Genomic DNA, 25,343 nt, shown 5'->3' with positions numbered 1-25,343 from the left:
TCTTATGTGTCTCACCTGTAAGCATCCTTTCACGAACACGTTTTGTCAAATTCTCACTGACATAGCCCCAAGAGTATTCTTGAATGATATACCCGACCATTCCAACTGCTGCAAGTATTGCAAAATACATAGCATAGATGCAGGCTTATCTTCTCACATAATTATGGTCAGGGTTATAGAAAAGGCCTGGCACAGAGGCTAATAACAGTCCAGTGCATGGATTAACAACTCCTGTCAAGATACATCCAAATGAACCCAACAGGGCCTGAGGCCATTCTGGTGTATTAAGTTTGAGAAGTCTCCAAAAGTTCAAAGTGTCTGATTTATCGTCCTTTCCCTCCTCTAGGGAACCTACTTGTTCTTGCAAGTCGATGGAGATGCTATGATATTCACTGTTGAGGGACAATCTGTTAAGACAGGCAATCTCCAAATGCAGAGGCCAGGGCCAAACAACTGGCCAGAAAGGCCAACAATGGCAAAAACTCCAAACATCAAGGTCAGGGCCAAATAAATGGCCAAAAAAGGCCATAACTGGCCGACCAGGTCAGGGCCAAATAAATGGCCAAAAAGGCCATAACTGGCCGACCAAACCTGGCCGACCAGATCTGGCCGACCAGAACTGGCCCACCTAACCGACCAGATCTGGTAACCGACCAGATCTGGCCACCGACCAGATAGGTCAGGCCTATAAAAGGCTGTAGCCCCTTGGCTACTAATTCACCTTTTCTGGAACAGGCTGCTGCACACCTGCGCTCCAGTATTGCTGCTGCCTCTGCTTCCTCTGCCTCCACTCCTGCTTCCGCTTCAGCATCTCTGCCTCCTCTGCCTCAGCTTCAGCATCTCTGCCTCCTCTGCTTCAGCTCCATTATCCTCTCCTGCTGCTGCTCCAGATCAGCATTGTCTTATATCTCTACTGTTGCTGTATTATTTTCTCCAGATTTGCAGCAAACCTTTGCTCTTCTGGCAATAGGTTACTGACCCAGATCTGGTTCAGTTCCAGCTAGTGGAGCTAGTGCAAAGCCCACATCAGTTGGCTGTTCTGGAGGACTGCTGTTTGCTCCCTCCACAGTTTCTTTCTCAGATATTTCTTATCTTGTATTGAGTTCCTTCGGTGATATATATTTCTTCTTCAGCTATCATTAGTCTTCAGTGTTGTTTTATTTGTCTCCAAGAACTTTCTTTATATGGTATCAGAGCAAGGTGTGCCTATTGACACCTGAGCCTTGACCTGGAAAGCTTGGAAGATAGATCATCAACTGAAGATGTCTTCTCCTTCTTCCCCAAAGCGATCTCAGCCTGAATCGACCTCTATTCAACCACCACCCTCGTCATATGTCGAGAGAGAGTCTGCAAGGATCGAAGGTGATGAATATCTCTCCAAACTCTTTAAAGAATTTGCTGAATTTCAGAAATGGAAGGAACCTGAAGTAGGTACGTGCACACCTCGTGCTTCTTCTTCTCCACGTTTTTCTCCGATACGTCAACAAGGACCTCTATTTAACTCGGAAGAAGCAGAGCAACATCTCAGTTCGGTGCCAACGAAGAACAAGTATACCCTGACGAAAGAGGACAAGCCGGCATGAGGACAATGGGTTATTCGACAATGCCTATCCCACAAGAATCAGTGCAAGGTATGTTGCCCTATTCCCTTGGTGCAACTCCATCTGTTATGCAAGGCATAGGAACGAGTAATCACGAGGACACAGATCCATACATGCATGTGAACACTTGTAGACGAGAAAGGAGAAATGCGTCAGACAATGAGTTTGCTTTCGGTTCTCATTCTTCCTTCCCTCCCATCCCTCTCATATCTTCCGCTGCCATCTTTCCTCTAGTGGCTTCTCATCCTCCATCTTCTCCCATGCCACTGGGCTCCTATAGTTTATTTCCCTCTATCTCTCCCGCTGCCCCTTTTTCCCCTCTCATGTCGTATCCCGCCTCTCATGTTTATCCCTCCCCCTCAGGGCCTTCTCCGAATCCTTTTGTTCCTCCGGTGGTGTCGCCTCTCCCTCCTTCTCACTCCGCTCCTGTTCTGAGTCCTCTCATGCATCCACCGATTGCTTCTCCCTATCATTCCCTTTCTTCCTCTCACCCTGTCTTTGCAACAGCCAAACATGCTTTTACTGATATGACTCGTTTTAACGGGTCTAATTATACCACATGGTTAAATCTCATGCGCCATGTGCTTGATTCTCAAGACCTATGGGAACTCGTTCAAGGTACTGAACCGCAACCCGATCCTCATGTTTATCCTTATCAGGTAGTTTGCTTGTGGCGACATCGTAATGCCACTGCCATTGTCGAAATCATGCAAGGTCTTTTGCCTGAATTTCACTCTCAATTACAGCATTTTGACCTTGCCTCTGAGCGATGGGCACATCTCACTGACCGCTATGCAGCCCGAGATCGTACTCGTCGCATCAATCTTGACCACGATCTCCAACAATTCCAGATCATTGCTGACGATGATCTCAAGGTCAAACTGGCAGACTACCGGCGGTTAATTGCTGAATTTGCCACAACTGGTCCTCCCAAATCAGAGGATGACCAAGTTACTTTCTTTTTGAACAAACTCCCGCCCAAGTATTTTAGTTTTATGCAGCAAATCATTTCTCAACCCTCCCTTCCTACTTTTTATGAGTTCGAATGTCAACTCTTGCGTTATGCTCGTCTCTACTCTCAGGTCCACCAAAAACATAGTGTTCCTGCTTCAGAGGGGGCTCTTCTCTCCGGGATTCAAAAAGATCAACTCAGCTCCGGGAAGCCCTCTCCCACTCTTAACTCCAATAACTCCTCTGGTATTAAACCCGCCTGGCACAACCTTCCTAAAAAGAACCAGTTTTGTCAGCATCGCCAGAAAGTTAGGCATGTTGATGACGAATGTCGCTCCAAAGCTAAAGGCATTCTCCCACAGCCCCCCACCACGACTCCTCTGCCACCTCGTTGGCGCCCTAGGAGTGGTCCTCCTCCATCTAACGTTGGTCTTTGGAGACCACAGGGCCATGTCACTAATAATTTCACCCCATCCCCTCCTTTCATCACTCTCGAAGGCCTGTCAGACTGGTCCACTGAAGATTCTCTAGACTTCACTTCTCAAGCCTTGATCCATATCACAGAGCTTGACTCCTCCCCATCCATATCTGGATCAGTATTTCATACTCTTCCATGTGGCCCTAAAGCCCCTTGGATTGTGGATAGTGGAGCCACTCATCATATGACCCCTCATCATGATCTCTTCATTTCTCGCCAACCGGCAACAGGGGGAGTCCGTTGTGGCAATAACTCTGTCGCTTCTATTTGTGGCGTTGGTTCAATCACATTTGATACCGACAAAGGCCTCAATCTTGCTCAGTTGGATCAAGTATTTTATGTCCTCCAATTAGGGGTCAATCTTCTTTCCGTCCATCAACTTTGCCTTCTTGGCCGCGTGGTGCTATTTACAAAGATGCATGTCGAAATCATAGATGAGACATCGGGACTCCTTTTAGCTCGGGGCGAAGCCCAACCTCATGGTCTGTACCTCATAACACAATTTCTTGAGACTCCCTCCAATATCGGCTCTGAGTTTCATCGGCTTCATGGTCTTGCTACCCTGAAAGATCCAACTGACACAGAACGATTGTGGCATTATCGTCTGGGACATTTGTCCTATGACTCTTTATATGAAATGTCTAGGGATCATCTGGTTGATGGCCTACCTAAATTATCGCGATCCAAAGATATTTGCCGTCCTTGCCAATTAGGCAAACAAAGCCGAACTCCTTTACCTTCTCATTCCACTTCTCGAGCCAATGAGATATTGCGTCTAATCCACCTTGATATTAGTGGCAAATCTCCTGTTCCTTCATTGAATGGCTCACAATATTTCTTCTTAATTGTGGATGATTACTCTCGATATCAATGGGTGTTCTTCATGAAAGAGAAATCTGACACTTTTTCCTTCTTTGCTACTTGGGCTCGATTGGTCATGAATCAAACGGGGAAGCCTATTGGGATTGCTTGTAGTGATAATGGTGGTGAATTCATTTTCCATGAATTCACTCACTTCCTTCACGAGCATGGTATCCAACGCCATCTTACATCTCCCAATTCGCCCTCCCAAAATGCTCATGTCGAACGGAGACAGTGCACAGTCATGAACATGGCACGTTCCATGCTTTTTGCAGCCGAGTTGCCTGAACGTCTCTGGCCAGAAGCTGTGAATACTTCTGTCTATCTCCTTAATTGTTGCCCTACTCAGCCCATCTCGAACATGATGCCTTTTGAGGCCTTCTATGGCTACCGACCCTCTATTTCTCATATCCGCATCTTTGGATGCCGCGCGTACACTCATACTCCCAATGATACTCACGGTAAACTAGAACCTCATGCTGAACTTCTACTTCTCGTTGGCTACTCAGCGGAAGCCAAAGCTTATCGCTTATTTGATCCTCGCACAAACAAAGTTTTGGTTCGCCGTGATGTGGTCTTCGATGAAAGAGATGTTCTAAAAAATTCCACTATTCTCTCTGCTGATGATGCACCTACTCCCGTTCCCTCCGAAACTTCTTTCTCTCCCCCCGAAACTTCTTTCTCTCCACCCATTGCTTCTCCCGTTCCTCGATCCTCTTCTCACGACCCGCTGCCACGCTGGTATCGACAAACTATGAAGGATTCCGGGATTGTTCCCTTAGAACTTCCTCCTTCCGGTCCTCGACGCTCTACCCGGACAGCTTCTTCCACTACCACTGCCTCCATTTTTACCACAGCCTATATCATACATTCTGAACTTGCCACTTGGCAAGAGGCAGTTCAACATCCTGAGTGGCATCGTGCCATGGAACAGGAGCTTGAGAGCATTGATCGCAATGAGACATGGATTTTGGTCGATCGACCCAGTCACAAAAAGGTCATCGGAACCAAGTGGATCTTCCGAAGAAAACTCAAAGCAAATGGAACACTGGACAAGTACAAAGCTCGCTTAGTAGTGCAAGGATTTCGCCAAAAACATGGTATCGATTATGAGGAAACCTTTGCACCTATTGCTCGATTAACATCCTTTCGCCTTCTCCTCGCCCTAGTCGCTCATCACAGTTGGTCTATCTATCAGATGGATGTCAAGAGTTCCTTTCTCAATGGCTACCTTGATGAGGAAGTCTATGTGGCTCCCCCACCAGGTTTTTCTCCTCCTGGCCATGAAAATAAGGTATTCCGTCTCCGCAAAGCTCTTTATGGGCTTAAACAAGCCCCTCGGTCCTGGTTCCACCGAATAGACACCTTCCTCAAAACTAATGGGTTTCATTTCACTCCTTTTGATCCGAATTTATATATACATCAATCTTCAGAGGGGGTCTGCTTTATCTTACTTTACGTGGATGATATTTTGCTTTTGGGCTCTACAACCACCACACTTCAATTCATTAAAACACAACTCAGCACCACATTCGACATGACCGATCTCGGTCTTCTCTCCTATTTCTTGGGCATGGAAGTTGTTCAGCATTCTGGTGGTATCTTTGTTTCTCAACACAAATATGCTCTTCAACTCCTTGATTAGATCATTCCCCATGAGCCTAAGCTAGCTGCCACTTCCTTGGATCCCACAGTCAAGCTCTCAAAAGACTTGGAGTCTCCTCCCTTTGATGAACATCTCTATCGTCAGGTTGTTGGCAAGCTGCTCTGGCTCATTCACACTCGTCCGGATCTTTCTTACTCAGTTTCTATTCTTAGTCAGTACTTTAATGAACCCAAGCACACTCATTGGCATGCATGTATTTGTATCTTGCGGTTCATACGTGGTACTTACTCTTATGGTTTACATTTCAGACCAAGACTAACACTACAAGGATACACTGATTCTGACTTGGCGACTCGGACAATCGCCGTTCTCATGGCGGCTACATTTTCTCGTTCGGCTTGGCACCTATTTCTTGGTCCAGCCGTAAACAAGAAGCTGTTGCTGGATCTTCTACTGAGGCTGAATACCGGGCCTTGTATGATTGTACCACAGAGGCCATATATCTCCGGCAGTTTCTGGCAGAGCTACACTTTCCTTGTACTGAACCAACGATCCTCTACGTCGACAACAAAAGTGCCATCGCTCTCGTCGGCAATCCCATTTTCTCCAACCGCACCAAACATGTTGGCGTACACTTTCATTTTACTCGCGAGTAAGTGGAATTGGGTACTATTTGATTGGTATATGTTCCAGCTGCCGATAATCATGCTGACATTCTTACCAAGCCGGTTAACCGACCTATTCTTGAGCATCTTAGCCCACGGCTTAGGATTGGTGTACCGCCTCCTTTTCCTTAGTAGTATTTGGGTACTTGTGCTTAAGGAAGTGAACAAATCCCTTGTGAGGGCACTCCTTAAGTACCTCTTTTTTTTTTGTACTTTCTGATTGTACCATCACTATTGGGCATTTAGCGAAGATGAAAACCTACTTTGTAGGCATCTCCATCTAAATGAAAACCCTCTTGTATTTATTTATTTATTAAAAAAAAAAAAAAAAGACTGATGAAGAAGATAGATCACCCCTGGAACTATTTTTTCATTACCGCTGGAACCATTCTACCTTGGACATTGAGAGGGGGTGTTAAGACAGGCAATCTCCAAATGCAGAGGCGAGGGCCAAACAATTGGCCAGAAAGGCCAACAATGGCAAAAACTCCAAACACCAAGGTCAGGGCCAAATAAATGGCCAAAAAAGGCCATAACTGGCCAACCAGGTCAGGGCTAAATAAATGGCCAAAAAGGCCATAACTGGCCGACCAAACCTAGCCGACCAGATCTGGCCGACTAGAACTGGCCGACCAGAACTGGCCCACCTAACCGACCAGATTTGGTAACCGACCAGATAGGTCAGGCCTATAAAAGGCTGTAGCCCCCTGGCTACTAATTCACCTTTTCTGGAACAGGCTGCTGCACACCTGCGCTCCAGTATTGCTGCTGCCTCTGCTTCCTCTGCCTCCACTCCTGCATCCTCTCCAGCTTCCTCTGCCTCCACTCCTGCATCCTCTCCAGCATCCTCTGCCTCCACTCCTGCTTCCGCTTCAGCATCTCTGCCTCCTCTGCCTCAGCTTCAGCATCTCTGCCTCCTCTGCTTCAGCTCCATCATCCTCTCCTGCTGCTGCTCCAGATCAGCATCATAATTTTGAGCAAAAGATTGCTTTATTGGCCTCTCTCTTCTTATCATGAATGTCCAAATAACATTTTGTCAAATGAAACGTCGTAGAGTTAGCATCAGAGTGTTTGCAGCAGTTTCCTGGGCATCATGCAAGCCATGAAATTTTGCATCTGCTAGATAAGCATCATATACTCAGAAGTCTGACATAAATTATTGCAAAATCTATTTATGGCAGAGTGGACTCGGCACTCTGCAGAGGCCTCAACTTGCTTGAGGTTCCGGGATTGCTTGAGAAGGCTGGCATGTTCATGATTGAGAGATGTGGTGCCATGGATGGTTGGTGCTGCACAGATGGTACCTAATTTCCAGGGTGGCTTAGTTTTGTGACAACTGTCAAACTTCCTCCTTTGCCAGATTTAAATGTGGGGCTATCAGCAGGTGTTTGTTAAATATAGCGATAATTGTACAGAGCTGGATTTGGAGGAACAGGAGCTGCAGGTCAAGGACCAAAGATCTAGGACGCCTTAGAATGGCTCTAGAGAGCTCTTCTGAGGGAGCTGATGGAGCATCTGTTGGACCACGGTGGGTCGGTGAGAGGGGTTGTTGGGGTTTAGGGGTTGAGAGAGAGGCCATGTGGGCAGTAGAAAGTGCTGCCATAGGGGCAGATTTGTGGATGCCATGTGGGCATCGGTAGGAGCTGTTGTAGTGGGCAGGGCAGCAAGGGCTGCTGTATACAGGCCTGGATGGTGGGCAGAAGGACTGGGAAAAAGCCCTGTAATACGCGACTGGCATGGGAGCTTTATAGGGCTTCAAACTGGTGGTCAGCCTGTCGACGGACTGCTCAGACCTTTAGGTCAGGTGTGGGGTCAGCCATAGGTCGGCCAAATAGTGAGAAGGGGGGTGGGGGGGGGGTTCACCCTATAAAAGGGATGCCCAACCTCATTCTAGAGGCATTTGATCCTGCCCTTGTAGAGCGTAGGACAGCAAATTTGCCCTCAGTTGTGGTGCAGCAGCAGGCTGTCAACATGGCATGCCTTCAGGGCATTTTGTGTATTTGGTTGTGTCCCTTTTTCGGGGCATAATATATATTCTTTTGCGTGTCTACATACTTGTGTGCACAAGACGGAATGTGTTTGTTTGCATTGCATGAACCTTGGGATTAGCCCGCTCCAGGAATTACCTAGAACAAGCAGCTCTCTCTTATGTAACAGGGGGCTGATCTACCTACAGCCTTGAAGCTGCACCAAACTGAGCACCAAAGGTGGACTAAGAATGTTCCGACACCCTGGCTTTCAAGTTTCCTCACATACATGTACCTATGTTGGGCATGAGAAGGAGAGTTGAGACAGCTACTACTACAAGTCCGCTACCAAGATCATCTCACTGAACTGCGGGTACTTGTTACGCTCTAGCCGAGGTAGCATGACCTCGGAAGAATCAGTCGACATTTCCCTTATAGGATCTATCTTTGTAATATGTGTGTTTGCGCTTTATGTAAATGATCGGGAGGGATTAATGTCAAGGTCCTAGGTGAGGGCTGATAGCACCAGACTAGATAGATCTGAGACCAAGGGCCTAGTGCAAAGATTGTGCCTAGGGGCAAGGAATTAAATGCATCCCAAGAGAGGGGTGAAATGTTGCATTAGGAAGGCCCTATATGGATGACATGTGGCATCTAGATCTATCTAGGGATTTGGGGGTCTGTCAAGGTTAGTGAGAGAAGTGGAGAATTAAGGGATTTACGTGATTTTTGAGATAGCGCTCTCTCTCTCTCTCTCTTGCTGTGAAGCTTTGGCAGTTTGGCTGGGTGGAAGATCAAGGTGCTACTCCCGTGATCTGAATAACAGACTAGGATAGTAAAATCTGGTTACATTTTGGTATCAGAGCCCAAGGTTGGGAAGGTAGGAGAGAGACGAATCGACGCTAGTCAGGGAAGAAAGAAACGTATTGGCTGGCTGGTCGACGAACGAATGAGCTGATTGCAGCGATTCAACGAAGCTAGTTGGTACTGCGTCGACGGACGGTAGCTGGTTACATTCTGGTTCCATTTGGTATTCGTAGGTGGCGCAGGAACGTGGAGGTCTTCGGTGAGATTTCTGAGTGGAACGCAGACTGGTCGTGCACAGGCTTCTTCAGCGTTCGGAGTTTCTGCGAAGCCCGTTGGCTATGGCGGAGGTCTTGAAAGGCACTATGGGTTGAAGAGCCTGCGAGAGGACTTGCGGTTCCAGTAACTAATTGACAGGCCTACGAACCAGAGGGGTGCCGTGACGACGGACACCCGAGGATATGTGACGGCGTCTGGTTGCGTAGTGCAGGCGTGGAGCGCAGACACATATTACGACACCCTTCGTGGGTTTAACGGAGACGTGGTGATCTTTGAAGAGCAAAGGAGCGTGGTGGCTGACGATTGGCTTCGGGATATCTGGCTACCTCAACCCGTGCCAGTCTTCGATTCGTTCCTTCAGACAAATTTCGATCAGAATTCATAGACCAGGAAGGCTCTTTGTCATTTCTGTCAATTCTATGTTTTTTTCCCTGATTTGGTTTGCTGATGCTCCGTTTGCGTGAAAAGTGACAAGTATGCATAGAATATGATACTGTAACAAGGACAGATTGTGCTTGAGACTATGCCTGTATACTTGAGTTATTTGCAGAAATTTCCCTAGTATAGGGAAAGGCGGGATTGAATATATATGCCTGTGTCAAATACGTGATCGGTGTGAAGGTGGGATTGCAGGAATTCCCTAGTATAGGGAATTGTGTTCAGAGTGTCAGTTTGTGATTACAGTGTTCTAAGGGTGTTTAAAAAAAAAAAAAAAAAAAAAACCCCAAAACAAAACATCTATTGAACTAAATGGAAGCAGAAGAAGGGGCTTCCAGGAGGGACCCTGGTGAATCAGGAGTCCGGCCGACCCAGCAGGGATCGCGCCCAGTAGCTCATACGTTATCTAGCAGGATTGCATTGCTGGAAGATGCCTTGCAACAGTTGTTAGCACAGCAGTTACAAGCCAATGCAGGGCAGTCCGAACTTAGGAGAGTACTACAGAGTATGTCTGCCAGACCTTCTCGAGAGGAGAAGGGAAAGGCTCCAATGGAACCGGAGTCTAGTGTCCATACGGTCGAGCCTAGGAAGGCTAAAGTGCCAAATATTGCTAATTACAGACCGGAAAAGTATTCTGGTCGGATGAACGACCGTAGCTCCGATGTCATTGAGACCTGGCTACACAAATGGGACGAGGCGTTCGCCATTTGTGAGATCAGAAATGACATCAAAAAGATCCGCGAGGCCACCCATATGTTTAGTGAGGCGGCGGATCGGTGGTGGATTAAACAACAAAAAGACGGTATAGCATCCACTACTTGGGAGGGGTTTAAAAGAGAGTTCAGGAAACACTTCTTACCTCCTGACGAGGCATCCCGAGCTTGGGATCAATATAGGAACCTTCGTCAGAGAAATTTATCAGTGGCAGAATACACTGATAAGTTTCGAGAGAGTGTAATGAAGGTTGACGAACCCCTGCCTCAATCAATCCAAGTGAAAGATTTCATATTTGGATTGAATGATCGAATAAAAATGGAAGTTCGGGCTAAGTACGCGAACACGCTAGATGATGCAATAGCTATAGCCCTGAACTACGAGGATGCCAAGGGCAGCAAGCCAAGTGGGTTTGCACAGGTCGGAACCCAGTATGGGTATCCGAAGAAATCTGGGTTTAAGAAGAAGTGGACTAGTAGAGGGAGTGGTTCGCAGCCGAGTGGTCAAGCCAAGCAGGCGAGACCGGCTGAAACTCCTAAACCAAGTACCACCATTGGAGTGAAGAGAAAAGTAACTCCAATGGCAGCCCGGGCTTGGTCTAAGTCTCCCTTGAACCCGGAACAAAGGGAAAAAGCGAGGAGAGAAGGCTTATGCTTTGGTTGCCTTCAACCTCATCAGTGGAGAGATTGTCCACGTAATAAAGATCGTCGGATGGCTGAGATGGTGATCTCAGAGTGCGACGTGGAGATGCAGGGAAGTCCCAGAGCGGAAGAGATGCAGATTCAGCTAGCGGGATCTTCTCAGAGGTTAGTACCTTGTTTGTTCTGTGTATCTGTTACTAAGTTAGTGACGAGTGCACCTGATAACATCCTATCTAAGCCCGCAGCAACGGGGTATACAGCCTTCAATGATACGGAGTTAATTAAAATGAAAGGGCAAGTGGCCAGTCATGATGTCATTGTGTTGTTTGACTCAGCGTCAACTCACAATGTGATTAGCTCGTGAAGAGGCTGAAATTAAAGACAAGTCCATCTGACTATGCGTATACAGTCAGGATGGCTGATGGAAGTTCAACTGAAGTATGGGACCAAAGGGTTACCCAGTTGGAGCTTCAGATTCAGGACTATACTGAGAAGCTTGATTTTGAAATAACCAAGCTTGCTCATGCGGATATAGCCCTGGGAATGGCGTGGCATTCTAGGAAGAATCCAGCCATTGATTGGAAAAAGCACGTATATCAATTCAAGATGAATGATGTGCTTTATGTCTTGCGAGGGGGAAAAGATATACCTCAGGGACCGTTGGTTTCCGTAATGGAAATCAGAAAGGCTCAAGTAGAGTTTTTATACTTTTGCACCGCATCGGTAGAGTCGGTGAATGATTCTTCGACTAGCACTGATGTTACGCAAAGTGATGAGATGGCCAAGCTGGCTAATCTTATAACAGAGGAGTTCTCTGAATGCTTTAGGGATGAACTACCTTATGGGTTACCTCCAGAGCGGAATGTTCAGCATAAGATTGAACTAATCCCGGGGGCAGAACCTGTAAATAGACCTCCCTATAGAATGAGTTTTACTGAAGAAGCGGAGGTGCGTAGGCAACTGGAAGAATACCTCAAGTTGGAACAGATTCAACCAAGTTTCTCACCTTTTGCTTCACCAGTGATATTAAAGAGGAAAAAGGATGATACGTTTCGCCTCTGTATAGATTACAGAGCATTGAATAATATCACTGTTAAGCACAGGTATCCGATGGCTCGGATTGATGATTTGCTAGATGCATTACGTGGAGCCGTGATTTTCAGCAAGATAGATCTTAAGTGCGGCTATCATCAAATCCGGATTAGAGCTGAGGATGTGCATAAAACCGCTTTTAGAAGCAGGTTTGGTCATTATGAGTTTTTGGTAATGCCCTTCGGACTTACCAATGCTCCAGCGACCTTCGTCATGCTTATGAACGATTTACTACGTCCGTATATCGGAAAGTTCGTAGTACATTTTATTGACGATATCTTGATATTCAGTAAAAGTGTTACTGAGCATTGTGAACACTTAAGAATAGTGTTCAGTACTTTGAGGAAAGCCAGTCTTTACGTGAATAAAAAGAAAACTATACTGTGTATGGTTAGGCTTGAGTATCTAGGGTTCATAATTACTCCACAGGGGGTAGAAATGGATCCGAAGAAAGTGGCTGCGATACTAACTTGGCCAATCCCTCAGAGTCTGACCGCGTTGCGATCATTCTTGGGATTTGTCCAGTTTTATAGAAGGCATATCAAAGGATATTCCGAAATAGTATCGCCATTGATTGATCTGACCTCAGATAAAGTACCTTTTATTTGGGGACAGAATCAACAAGAAAGTTTTAACACCATAAAACAAGCTGTGGTCTCAGGACCGGTGTTAAAAATAGTTGATCCCCAGAAACCGTTGTTCCTAGAAACCGATGCAAGTGGCATTGCGGTAGGAGCAGTCCTCCTTCAAGAGGGAAGGCCAGTAGCCTTCGAAAGCAAGAAGCTTTCTCCCTCTCAAAGGAATTGGCCAACTCATGAATTGGAGTTGTATGCAGTTATCCATGCTTTGAAAACATGGAGGCATTATCTGTATGGTTCAGAGTTTTATGTGGATGTAGATCATGATACTCTGAAACATTTTTGTAAACAACCTGACTTGAGGGGCCGCCAAGCTAGGTGGGCAGAGCTCATGCAGGAGTTTAATCTTACGATTCGGTACCGAAGAGGAAAAGACAATAAGGTTGCTGATGCGTTGTCTCGCATTATGCACAATCTGAGTTTCACGGTATTAGAGAGTGCTCTAATGACCGAGATCAGAGAAACTCAGAAGGTGGACGAGTTTGTCCAGAGCTTATGGCCTAAGGCTCATGTGTTAAAACCCGGGGAAAATGAAAAGGATGACCTGGCATCCAGAAAGGGCCAAACTTATGCAAGATATACCATAAGGGATGGTATGCTAGTTAGAAATGGCAAGGTTGTAGTACCTGGTCAGAATGATCTCAGGCAGAGAGTCATTCGACAATGCCATGATAGCCCGTGTGCGGGACATCCAGGTGTCGAGAAGACATATGATCTCGTGAAGCGAGATTTCTTTTGGCCAAAGATGAAAAAGCATATTCATGAATATGTGACACGGTGTTTCTCGTGTCAAGTAAGTAAGGCCGAACGGGTGAAGCCACCCGGACTTTTACAGCCCTTGGAAATACCACTAAGTAAGTGGGAGAGCATTTCCATGGATTTTATTGTAGGGTTACCTGCAACACAAGGAGGGTATAATTCTATCCTTGTGGTGGTTGATCGTCTAACCAAGATGGCTCACTTCATTCCGACTAGAGAGTCTGTTAGTGCCCCGCAAGTAGCGGATTTGTTTATTAGACATATATTTCGTCTGCATGGATTGCCTAGGTCCATAGTGTCAGACAGAGATGTCAGGTTTACCGGTCACTTTTGGACAGCGGTATTTGAGACACTAAGAACTGAGTTGGGAATGAGTAGTGGGGATCATCCTGAGACGGATGGTCAGACGGAGAGAGTCAACCAGACTTTAGAGGATATGCTGAGGGCATATGTGTCATTGAGGCAACATACATGGGACAAGTGGTTGCCATTGTTGGAGTTTGCCTACAATGATAGAAAACATTCATCTACTGGGTTCAGTCCGTTTGAACTGAACTATGGTTATAGACCAGCCAATCCGACTATAGTTGGAGTACCTCAGAAAGTGCCTAGTGCCGCGAACTTTGTAGTTCAGATGCGGGAGATGCTAGCACTTGCGAGAGCTAACATCCGCCAGGCTATGGATAGAGCCAAGGTGTATGCGGATGAAAATCGGTCTATAAGAGTATTTGAAGAAGGAGAAAAAGTTTTTCTCAGAATTCCTTCGCACTCGAAGTCGTTGACTTCAGGAGAGTGTGCTAAGTTATCACCTCGATACTGTGGGCCGTGGTTAATTCTAAAGAGAATAGGCAGTGTAGCCTATAAATTAGAATTGCCACAGGGGTGTAAGGTGCACCCGGTTTTTCATGTTTCACGTTTAAAGAAATTTTTACATACTGGTGACTCACTAATCGAAGGTGTGGTTTTGTTTCAGGAGATAGAGGATATTGCAAGGCGCAAACCAACAAGAATCCTGGACCGAGGAACAATGCAAATACGAAATCGGAAGATACCCACGGTGTTGGTTGCATGGCATGGTCAGCCTCTATCCGAAGCTACTTGGGAATCCGTATATCAGTTGCGGAGAGTGTTCCCAGACTTTATCATCGAGGACGCTGATGTCTGAAGAGGGAAGGAATGTTACGCTCTAGCCGAGGTAGCATGACCTCGGAAGAATCAGTCGACATTTCCCTTATAGGATCTATCTTTGTAATATGTGTGTTTGCGCTTTATGTAAATGATCCGGAGGGATTAATGTCAAGGTCCTAGGTGAGGGCTGATAGCACCAGACTAGATAGATCTGAGACCAAGGGCCTAGTGCAAAGATTGTGCCTAGGGGCAAGGAATTAAATGCATCCCAAGAGAGGGGTGAAATGTTGCATTAGGAAGGCCCTATATGGATGACATGTGGCATCTAGATCTATCTAGGGATTTGGGGGTCTGTCAAGGTTAGTGAGAGAAGTGGAGAATTAAGGGATTTACGTGATTTTTGAGATAGCGCTCTCTCTCTCTCTTGCTGTGAAGCTTTGGCAGTTTGGCTGGGTGGAAGATCAAGGTGCTACTCCCGTGATCTGAATAACAGACTAGGATAGTAAAATCTGGTTACAGTACTAGGAACCAAACCTCAAAGAGATAAATCTGGAACTCACAACCCAGCCATAGAACAATTTGCTCACCCTCCAACACTGGTAGCAAAGACACACAGCCCAACATTAGATTAGTAGACCTCCGCGTGCCATACCACAAAATCCCAAGAGGGGTGCATTACCTAGCTCGTCAACAACCATGCCTCTAGTTGGAATCACTATCTAGATACTGATCAATCTCTGCAACAGTGCCTCCTATGCCAATATATAGCCATAGTGGTATGTTTAGTATATAGGTCCATTCCCTTCTAGCCTCCATCCTAATATATCACTCTAGTTAGGATTACTCATCCTAACTTCCTGATTCTACCCACTAGGGTTTCCCCTGACCTATAAGTGAGTCACCAGCTAATTGGGGTTAGCTGGGGATGTAGCATGCTTCCCCCCTTCAAGTAATTTATGTCCTTGGAAATAAAACTAGGAAAACTTTTTTTAAATCAGAAACCCTCTCCCAAGTCTGGCCTTTCTTTCCATTTAAATAATACTCAAGAATAATCTAATTCTTGAGTGGTTTATGTCTTTTATCTAGAACCTTTTTATGTTCATATGGAACATAGGTCAAATCCTCCAACTCTATCACATCTTTAGGAGATACTAGATTGTCTCCATCTCCTAGTTTCTGCGAGTTTGCTCACATGGGAAACTCAATGAACCTTGACTTTGGAAGGGAGTTATAACTAATAAACCACATCATTGATTTTCTGAATAATGTGGAAAGGACTGCGATACCTAGGGAAACTTTTGGATACTTCCCAGTCCTCAAATCCTTCGAATCTTTTGAAATTCGAAGGTACACCCACATGTCTTCCTTGTTACGTTTTTAATCCGCATAAAACTCTGCTCTATCTAGAGCACTTTTTATGGAATATTTAGCTTGTGCCAACATTTCTTTCATATTTCTCAGAACTCTTTAGCTGTCAGCATACTTGCTTGGTGAAATTGGTAAACACGACAGACTTTGAATCTGTTCTATTTCTTTCATAAGACCTAATGCAATCAGTGATCTAGGCTAGTATCGATACTTAAGCATTAACGGAGTAAACCCACCACTATTATGGTAAATTCCATAATTTGAAGATAGCTCTCCCACTCTGACTGTTCCTTGGAGACATATGCTTTAAGCATATCCTCCATAGCTTAATTCACCCTCTCTATTTGCCCATGAAATTGATGATGATCAGCTGAGCTCAGGCTTAAAGTAGAGAATTCTAATAAACTTTGAGTCTCAGTCACTAAATATGTTACTAGGCAAACCATTAAGTATAAGGAGTTGTTCAATAAATTCTTGTGCTAATTCCAATGCCTTTATGTTTCTCCTAGTAGGTATGAAGCAAGCAAGTTTGGCAAGTCGATCAACTACAACCCAAAACTCCCCAACACTAATCTCCCTATGCCAATATATATCCACAATACATGGCTAAGTTTAGACCTAGACCTCCTTCCAAATATATCACTCTAGTATCTCTAGACTCCACCCACTAGGGTCTCCTTGATCCATAGGTGAGTCACTAGCTAGCTGGGGGATGTAACAAGAGTCCAAATGGCGTGCTCTTTATATGCTGAGGACTTACAATCTCCCACCCTCATGAACTAGCCCACCAGCTCTAGATCCAGACCCAACTTGGTTCTATGGAAAAACCCGACCTCGTCAGCAAGTTAGCCCAGTGGTCCCCCTAGTCTCAACCCCATCCAAGGCCCTCCACCTATTTAAAGCCACTCTAAGCCAGTCCTTTCCAGGCCTCGTGTGGGCTGAGGGCTCTTAGTCAGCCCTACAAAGTGCTCCAGGACTATTCCAACATGGAAGTTCATGCACAGCCCCCTCCTGGGTATGTACTCCCTCGACCTAATGTGGATCTACACATCCGATCAAGGGCATGTGTTCTCCCCATGATTAGGCGTACATCTGCCCATATGGCAGATTTAATGAAACCCTATGTGCCCAAGGTGTTAAGCCTTATAGGGGGGCTCACATATGGGGCACTTACCCATAACCTCTGACAAGATAACACCAGGAGTTTGAATACGCAGCCCACAAGAGGGGGCACACCCTGCCAAGGAGAGAGCAGAAGGCAGAGAGCAATGGAAAGGGGTAGGAGAGGAAGGTGGAGGAAGGAGGGGGGTGGATCAGTTGGGAGGGGAAGTGGGTGTGGAGCAGACGAGGGGGGGAAGGGGAGCAACAGGGGAGGCTTGGAGTACATCGAAGGGGAGGTGATCAACGAAGCACCGTCTTGTACACTCCACAGATGAAAAGGAGGGGGGGGGAGGGTGGAGGAAGGAGGGGGGAGGATCAGTTGGGAGGGGAACTTGGTGTGGAGCAGACGAGAGGGGGAAGGTGAGCAACAGGGGAGGCTTGGAGCACATTGAAGGGGAGGTGATCCACAAAGCACCATCTTGTACACTCCACAGATGAAAAGGAATCATCATTCTGACAAATGACCATCCAGCTGTCCCCCTCATAAACCTGGATTTTGCCAAGAACCATGCCTTTAGGGTTTGTCTGTCGTAACCCGGTTACATTTCCGGCACCATCCATAACCAAGATCCACAATTGAATAATGATATCTTTGTGGCTGATCCACATAGACCCCATCACCAAGTTTTCATCGAGAAATTCTTGGACCCTCCTCTGATTCATTTGATTCTGATCTTGAAAGTCCCTCCCAAAGTACCTCCTCTATGCATGTGGTGACAGCCTCATTCTTAGCATAACAGACTTAGCAAGAAATACTGTACTTCACCTCACAAATGGTCTGTGGGTCCTCTGGCCCTTGCTCTGAACAATAAAGGCTGTGTCCTCCATCGTAAACCTTTGCCCTAGCCTCATCCTACACCAAGCTCTTCAGCTTGATCTTTCCAAAGTCGTAATGCTGGTCACGACTCCTCAATAACATATTCAACAAGAGCATTGGACCGGATGCACCTTATGATCAACTCTTGCCAGCACCATGTTCACTTTCGGGCCTGATTGGCATCAATGGCTCGCCCTACTATAACATCAACTACATGTCTATACAAATTCCTCCAAGATTGTGTATCGCATTTATCTCTAATCTTCTTGCGATCTTGACTTGGGTTGCTTGAGAAAAGAATGTCTACAAGTGTTGTGTGTTCCGAGTCTGGGATTGACAAATGTTTTTGACCAATCCACATTCCAGAGAATGGGGACGAAGAAAGGGATTCCTTATTCTCCTTGAAATTGTGATCACAGTCATGAAGGGGTGGTGGAGTTCTCAGAGGGAAGCAACAACTATCTCCAAAGGAGTATCCATAGGATTCTTCTTAGGAGTCTAGATGGGTTCCAGAACAAGGAAATGTTGGGCTTGGGGAGAGATCGGCCGGAGTGAGCCCCCTGAAGAGTCTACAACACTCTTGGATCCCTTACTTGCTCCATAGACATTAGGTCCTTTGCCTTTTGTCTCTCTTCCTAGCAGTCTTTGCTATGTATTCTTCTTTTTGGAGTAGATTGGTCAGCTCCAGATTGGCTGGTCTGGGTTGGCTTGCAGACTTAAGTCAACCAAATCTAGGGGGCTTATTGCCTTATATAAAGGGCCCCACGGCAAGAGGCCAAAGCACTTCAGTTACCTTGGACTAGGCTATACATCGGGAGCAGAAGTCTACTCAGCTTGCAAATCTAATCACTTGTGTGAAGAGTAGCAGGAGCACCATATCAGTGGAGTGTGCTTATAGGGCAGAAGTCCAGATACACCTAGGTGCAGACCTACACAATTGTACCTTGTTCCAAACCCCACCAAAACGGTTGGTCACTGGACTAGGACTTGTGGGGGATCCTATGGTTGGGTGTGGTTTGGGGGGGTGGGGGGTGCGGGGGGCTACCCAAAGTCGATTGGCTAGATTGGTTTGCCACTTTTCAAGCTGGGATGTGTGTCCTACGAAGCATGGGGGCAAGCCGTGGCCAAGTGGCCAAACTCTCCCTGGTGAAGGTACGGATAGTGTAAATTTACAATTTTCACTTTTTGGTAGAGCTTTCCTCCTCTCAAGGTTCTTAATAGGAACTTTGAAAAGAAATTTGGTTCGTCGACCGCTAGGCATACCTTTGGCTCCCATCATACATGAGTACCAAAGTTCGAAGGGGGGGACTCCAAGACTAGTCCAAAGCACCCATCTGTGGAGGGAAGCATATTCTTGTACTCCCTAGGAAGGCAAGAGAGACATAGAATGGCTGACCAGAAAACTAAACATGTGATGTTCTATTTCCATGTCATCCACTATAATAAAGAAAGACCAAATGGCAGCCCAATACTCCATTGCACCCCTTATTCGTCGACTTTGAACTCTTTCCTTTCCATACTGTTTGCTACTTCCAAACTAAGAGGCGTGCAGAAAAAAAAAAGAGGTGACTTCCCCCTCCGATGGGGAGTGGGGGTGGCAGGTTGGGTTGGTGGGATTTCATACCTACACAGTCAAAACTTCCGATGTTTCTAAATATTCACATTGCTCGCACATTGATATGCTTGCTCCTAGTCTCTTTTTCTAGCGGGTTGGGTTGGTGGGATTTCATAACTACATGGACAAGACTTCCAATGTTTCTAAACATGCACAATGCTTGCACAGTGATATGCTTATGTTCTTAGTTTCTTTTTGTACATTTCCTCTTCCAGCCTCTCCATTGGTCAAGGCTGTCCATTGGTCAAGGCTGTGATCGCATGCTCAATGCTTATCCGTGTTCAGCCTCTGATGCTTATCCTCGGTCAAGTTCTCAATTTATGTGATGAGTTATGAGTCATATCGTATGCTCTGTATTGACTCTTAAACTTCTCTAGCCTCAGTTCTCTTGGCTCAAAATTTCTACAATGCAAGTTGATCAATGATGATTATGTCTCCTATGAGTACATATACATGTCTTGTGAATCTATGATGGTTTTAAAAGTCTACTCCCCTCTTGTTGGAAAAATAACAAATAAAACTAACGCCTCTAAAATTTAAGAGTCTTTAGCACCATGTTCATAGTAACAAGAGCTGGGTAGTCTCGGCCAAGGTAAATTGGAGAAGGAAGACATCTCGCTTGTAAATGGTAACCACCTACATGTGGTCTCCATTCGATGCCAAACTCACTTGAACTATTTGGAGATAACTGCAACAACCTTGTTCAGAGCTCCTGAACAATGTGCTCTACCTATTTCTTCTCCTTGAGGAAAAGGGAGATTCAAAAGGAGGTTGGGATTGAGAATGTTTTCATTTCAACTCCTTTGGCCAAACCTCTTGGTCGCCTTCGAAATGCCATTTCTTGATTAAATTGATTTTAGAAGCTTGCTGAAGGATGAGCCCAAGAGAAAGGCAACATGGGGAACATGTTAGTAGAATGACAGAGTGAGGGAGCGAAAGAAGAAAAAGGGAACACAAGCGAGAAGGGGGGTTGTTTGGGGCACCGAATAGAAAGGGGGAAAGAGAGCGCAAATGAGAAGGAAAGAGCCCACTAGCCTAAGTCTAGGGGGAAGGAAGGCATACCTGAGGCTTAGGAGGGGGCTAGGAAGGGGCTGAGCCTCCGAGAAGGAGGTGAAACTCCTAATGTAGGGGGGGGGACAGAGAAGTTAAAAAGGAGGAAATAAAACGTTTGAAAACTCCTCAAGGCAAAGGAGGTGAAAGTGGAGTTGAGCGGGATGATGTAGGAGCCACAAGGAGAAGGGGGGACGGTGGGGAGAGCTTGGATGGGGGGTTTGAGGTGGCAGAAAAAATGGCAAATGCCTTTATGCAGATGCGGCTGTGCAGAAGGAAAGAAAGAATAAGGGAAGCCCATGAGTTCGTTGCCATATTCCACGGGGAGCTGAAGGAAGAGGGAAAAAATGGGGAATCATACATGGGAGGGTTCGTGGAGGCAAAATGAGCTACGGAAGCAAGGGGGCTATGGAGAAGGTCACAGGCAGAAGCAGTAGCACTACGGATAGGTGGGCAGAAGAGTATATGCAAACATCATTTAGTTGTGCTGGTTGATTGGAAGGAGCTGGTGGGAGGTCTGTAGTAATGCTTTTGTGGGGTTGGAGACTCTCGGGTTTCACTCTCATAATACCTTAAAGGGTGGCTGACAGAATGGGGACCGGTAAAATGCAAGGAGGCCATGAACTAATGCGAGATTATTGGAGAGGGCAAGAGGAAGGACCGCAGGCAGCTCAATGTGGGAGTTATTCTTTCTTGATAATAAGGACCTTATGCACATTGATTCACAAAATTAGTCCAAATTTACTTGTCGATCATTTTGACGAGGTGGAGTTGCTTCAACTGCGTCCATCATACTGCATTCTGTAGATACTTCCATTGACTATACATCTGTGCTCAACAAGTTTTAAGCTATAAAACTAGCGGAGAAAGTGATGAATAATACCTGGGAGTAGACTCGGGTGTGCACGAAGGCGTTGATCTGCCAGACGTTTTTTGGATCGACGAATGCACTTTTGAAGCTCCACGACTCATTTCTTGGAGCTTGACCAATTTGTAATAGGCTCCATCTTGTTCTTTCAACATAAGTTCCGCATGTGTACCAGTTTCTATCAGCCTACCTTTTTCCATAACGACAATTGTGTCAACATGCTGAATGGTTGAGAGGCGATGTGCAATTACAATTGTGGTCCTTCTTGTCATGAAACTGTCAAGAGCATCTTGTATCAGCTTCTCAGAAGAAGAATCTAGGGCACTTGTGGCTTCATCGAGGAGAAGTATAGAAGGATTCTTTAACACTTCCCTTGCCATTGCAAATTGCAATACGTTGTTTCTGGCCACCTGAAAGTTGCATGCCTTTTTCCCCCACCTGCATATCAAGCAAAAGGTATTTATTACTGCAAAGAAAGAATGGAGCACATGTTTTTGCATCTTCAAAGTTTAAACCGTTGTTATGTGTATGTGGAAAAAGGGTAATCATGTTACCAAATTTTAAGAAAAATGTTATTACTCCTTGTCTTTTTACATCATGAATCCAAAAAGTTCATGAAGCAGGTAGACCTGAGTATTGTAGCCATCTGGAAAGTGTTGTATGAATTGATGAGCATTGGAAAATTTTGCTGCAGCCACTACCTCTTCCACGGTTGCATTTGCTTTTCCAAGGGTTATGTTTTTCTTGATTGTAGTTGCAAACAAGGCTGGCTCTTGACTGACCAACCCCAATTGCAGCCTCAGCCATTTCAGTTGTAAATACCTTATCTCATGTCCGTCAAGCAATACACAACCTTACGTCAACAAAAAATTACGTTAGTGTTTTTTGACCAAGACCATGATGTTGGTAAATAAGATGGTCATCTTTCAAATCTTTTCTTGGTAATTAATTGCCATCTCTATGTTGGTGTATCTTTGATAATTGGTTAATGTTTTCTGTTCATTTTCTACAAAGAGTCGAGCTCCTTAATACCTGCAACAGGATCATAGAACCGTTCAATGAGTCCAATAACTGTGCTTTTGCCTGAGCCACTGCTTCCCACTATGGCAACATTTCTTCCTGGGAGAATTTTTAAGGAAAACTTTTGCAGGATGGGCACATTGGGTCTTGAGGGATAAGAAAAGTCCACTTCTTGCAGCTCGATTTCCCCCCATAAATTTGTAAGCTGGATTCCATTTATATTATGTTTGTCAACGTTGGTTTTGCTCTCAATCACTGCAAAAATTTTCTGAGCTGCTCCTCGTACTTGTGCAAAAGCTGAGAAGCTTAGAGATGCTTGTCCCAGACCACTGAAACAGTATAAGAGCATATTTTAGCAAAACGTATTAATACGAATAACACAAACACCATCTATTTGGAACAACATTAGACGGAAAACTCGGCAAATGTTTTCAACCTTGAACCTGGTCACTGAATGGGCTTAAAGGGCTGTTAGGAGCCAAAATCTGACATGGGAAGTTTGTACATAGTGCATTTCTTTTTCTTAATGGTGGCTCCGTGGAGCTTTTCTATGCTTGGCATTGTGACTACCAAAGTCGAAGGCCTGTTAGCTCTTTTTTGTGTAGACAAACAAGCGCATCAGCACGAATGGTGCCACGTGGATGAATAGAGAGGTGTTGGAAGCTAGCAGCAATGAAGGTCCCATGTCTTTCTTGGTGTTACTTTCATGATTGGGAATACTCCCACGCATATGTTGGAGGGTGCTGTTCAGCTCTTTTGCTATGGAAGAAACTAATAAGGTGCTAGCCATATAGGTTATCACATCGGCTTCAAGCCGCATTGTCTTTCCTAAGAAGAAACGTCTATGGTGCTACTCTTTTTCAGCAAAAACAAATAATTTTGTTTTCCTGTTTATTCTCGAAAATGATCCTTCTTATTAAGTAAGAGTGGTGGCACAATCTTGGCAGTAGCAAGCTACCTAAAGATGACTAAAAACACATGAAGTATCAAATTTGTGCTCAAAGCAACCCATAGATGTAAATACAACGATTAGGGAGAGAATTATGCCAATCAATGCCATGTTGGCCGATAAAACAATGAAAATACTTGCATCAAGCCATGCAAAAATCCCTGAAGGTGCCATGTGTTGGTGTAGGCTACCTCATCAGTCCTCGAAGAGCAGGTTTGTTGTATGTGTGGGAAAACAACCGAATGTGGTTGAGCTAACATGCAGTATGCATTAGGGAGCTTGTGCTAGCATGGCATTCCGTATTGGGGTGGTGAATGGATGACTCTAAGTCCAAGAGCACAAAGCCATGCAGATAGTGAGGAAATTAGAGTGGCTTGGTCATATGGGATGATCGAATGAAGGCAGGGGGGCGGGCATTCAATGGCGGTGAACTCAAGTAAGAATGGAGAAAATGACGCAAGTGATGTGATGAGCAAGGTGTGCTCGTGCGAGTAATGAGTAAATGAGAGCAAGTGATGAGACAGGGTGATCTCATGCAAGTTGTGAGAGAACAAGGGCAAATAAGAGCATCATGAGTGTGGTGCACAAGATGGATGAATGAAAGAAACAACTGTGCTAGAAGTATAGGAACAGAGAAATGTACTGCATTCAATGAATGCTTGAGCTAGGAGATGCCTCTGAGCACCATGCCTCCACTCCTTCCTACTCAACCTCTCACCCAATGGAGTGAATACATGCAACATGCATAATTTCTTCAATCTGAGCTTACTGATTTGTGCACAATGCCAGTGCTCAATGGAATGACACAATGCCCAACTTGACTGAATTTCCTGAGCCAAAGTCCTGCCAAAGTCAGGTAGGCACAGGGCCCCATCCTTCCGTCCCCTTGCTATTAGCTTCTTGGCTGATCATGCGGAAAGGAGAAGTGGGGAGCTGGCAGCTTCACTTTGCTCAATGTTACAAGATTTGTGTTCCCTAGTCATCCTAAGGAGATTACATTTCATGAAACTCAAATTACAACTAAAGGCCTGCTTCATGAAAAAATGGTTACTCGAATGAACTCAAGTGCTCAATACATAACGCAATGAACTCAAATGCTCAAATTGCCACTGCCAATACATTACAGGAAATCCTAAACATGTAAGGAATGTTGGAATAAATGCCCCATTTGTGAGCCCCCATATGAGGAGAGCCTTGGGGCTTGACACTTGTGTAGCACACACAGGTGTGAGAGTGGTGCCGTGTGGGCACAACCTTGTGGGCAGCGTGTAGGCTGTCACATGAGTAGCAAGGACAGCAATGCGGGCTATCATAGGAGCATACATCTAGTGCAGATCGTTTGATTCTGCACATTCAATTTGCGGATATGGCCTCTGAACCTTGGACAATCCTCCAAGATTCATATGAAATGAATATTACAGCAACAATTCTTTGGTTCCCAAAACCATTTTTCAGAATGGTGGAGAAAGGAGATGTTGTCTACGAGCACCCACTGAGGATGAATGTAATCAGGGATCAATTGGTGGAAGTTGGTTATAATGTGGATACTTCTCAGATGGCCTTGTATTAAATACACTGCCCAAGAACTTCAAGAGTTGTGTGATGATAGTCACAACCTCAGAATGGTCAAAGACAATTACATTCAAGGAGTTAGGAGTATTACAGATACAAGAAGATAAGACAAGAAATATGCAGGAGCTAAATGATGAAAAAGCCTTTATCGCTTCCAAAAAGGGAAGGGTAATAGTGGGAAAGGCAAGCATTGCTTTTTCCATATGCATATCGGATACCAAACATTTGCAAACGTCTAAAAAAATGGCGTATGAAATGGAATTTCATACGTGACCAGAGCAAAAGGAAAAAATAAAATTTT

General features: G+C 45.3%; 1 pseudogene; it reads right to left on the bottom strand.

Annotated features, from left to right (window-relative positions):
* Positions 1-25,343, bottom strand: part of LOC147902158 (ABC transporter B family member 19-like) — an 88,689-nt pseudogene that overhangs the window by 2,004 nt on the left and 61,342 nt on the right.

Source organism: Dipteris shenzhenensis, chromosome 5 (assembly GCF_047967505.1).
Source record: "Dipteris shenzhenensis isolate YYH24624 ecotype China chromosome 5, Dip_SZ_1.0, whole genome shotgun sequence".
In the NCBI taxonomy this organism is placed as follows: Eukaryota; Viridiplantae; Streptophyta; class Polypodiopsida; order Gleicheniales; family Dipteridaceae; genus Dipteris; species Dipteris shenzhenensis.
The sequence above is the reverse complement of the archived record's forward strand: the minus strand, read 5'-3'. Positions and strand labels throughout refer to the sequence as shown.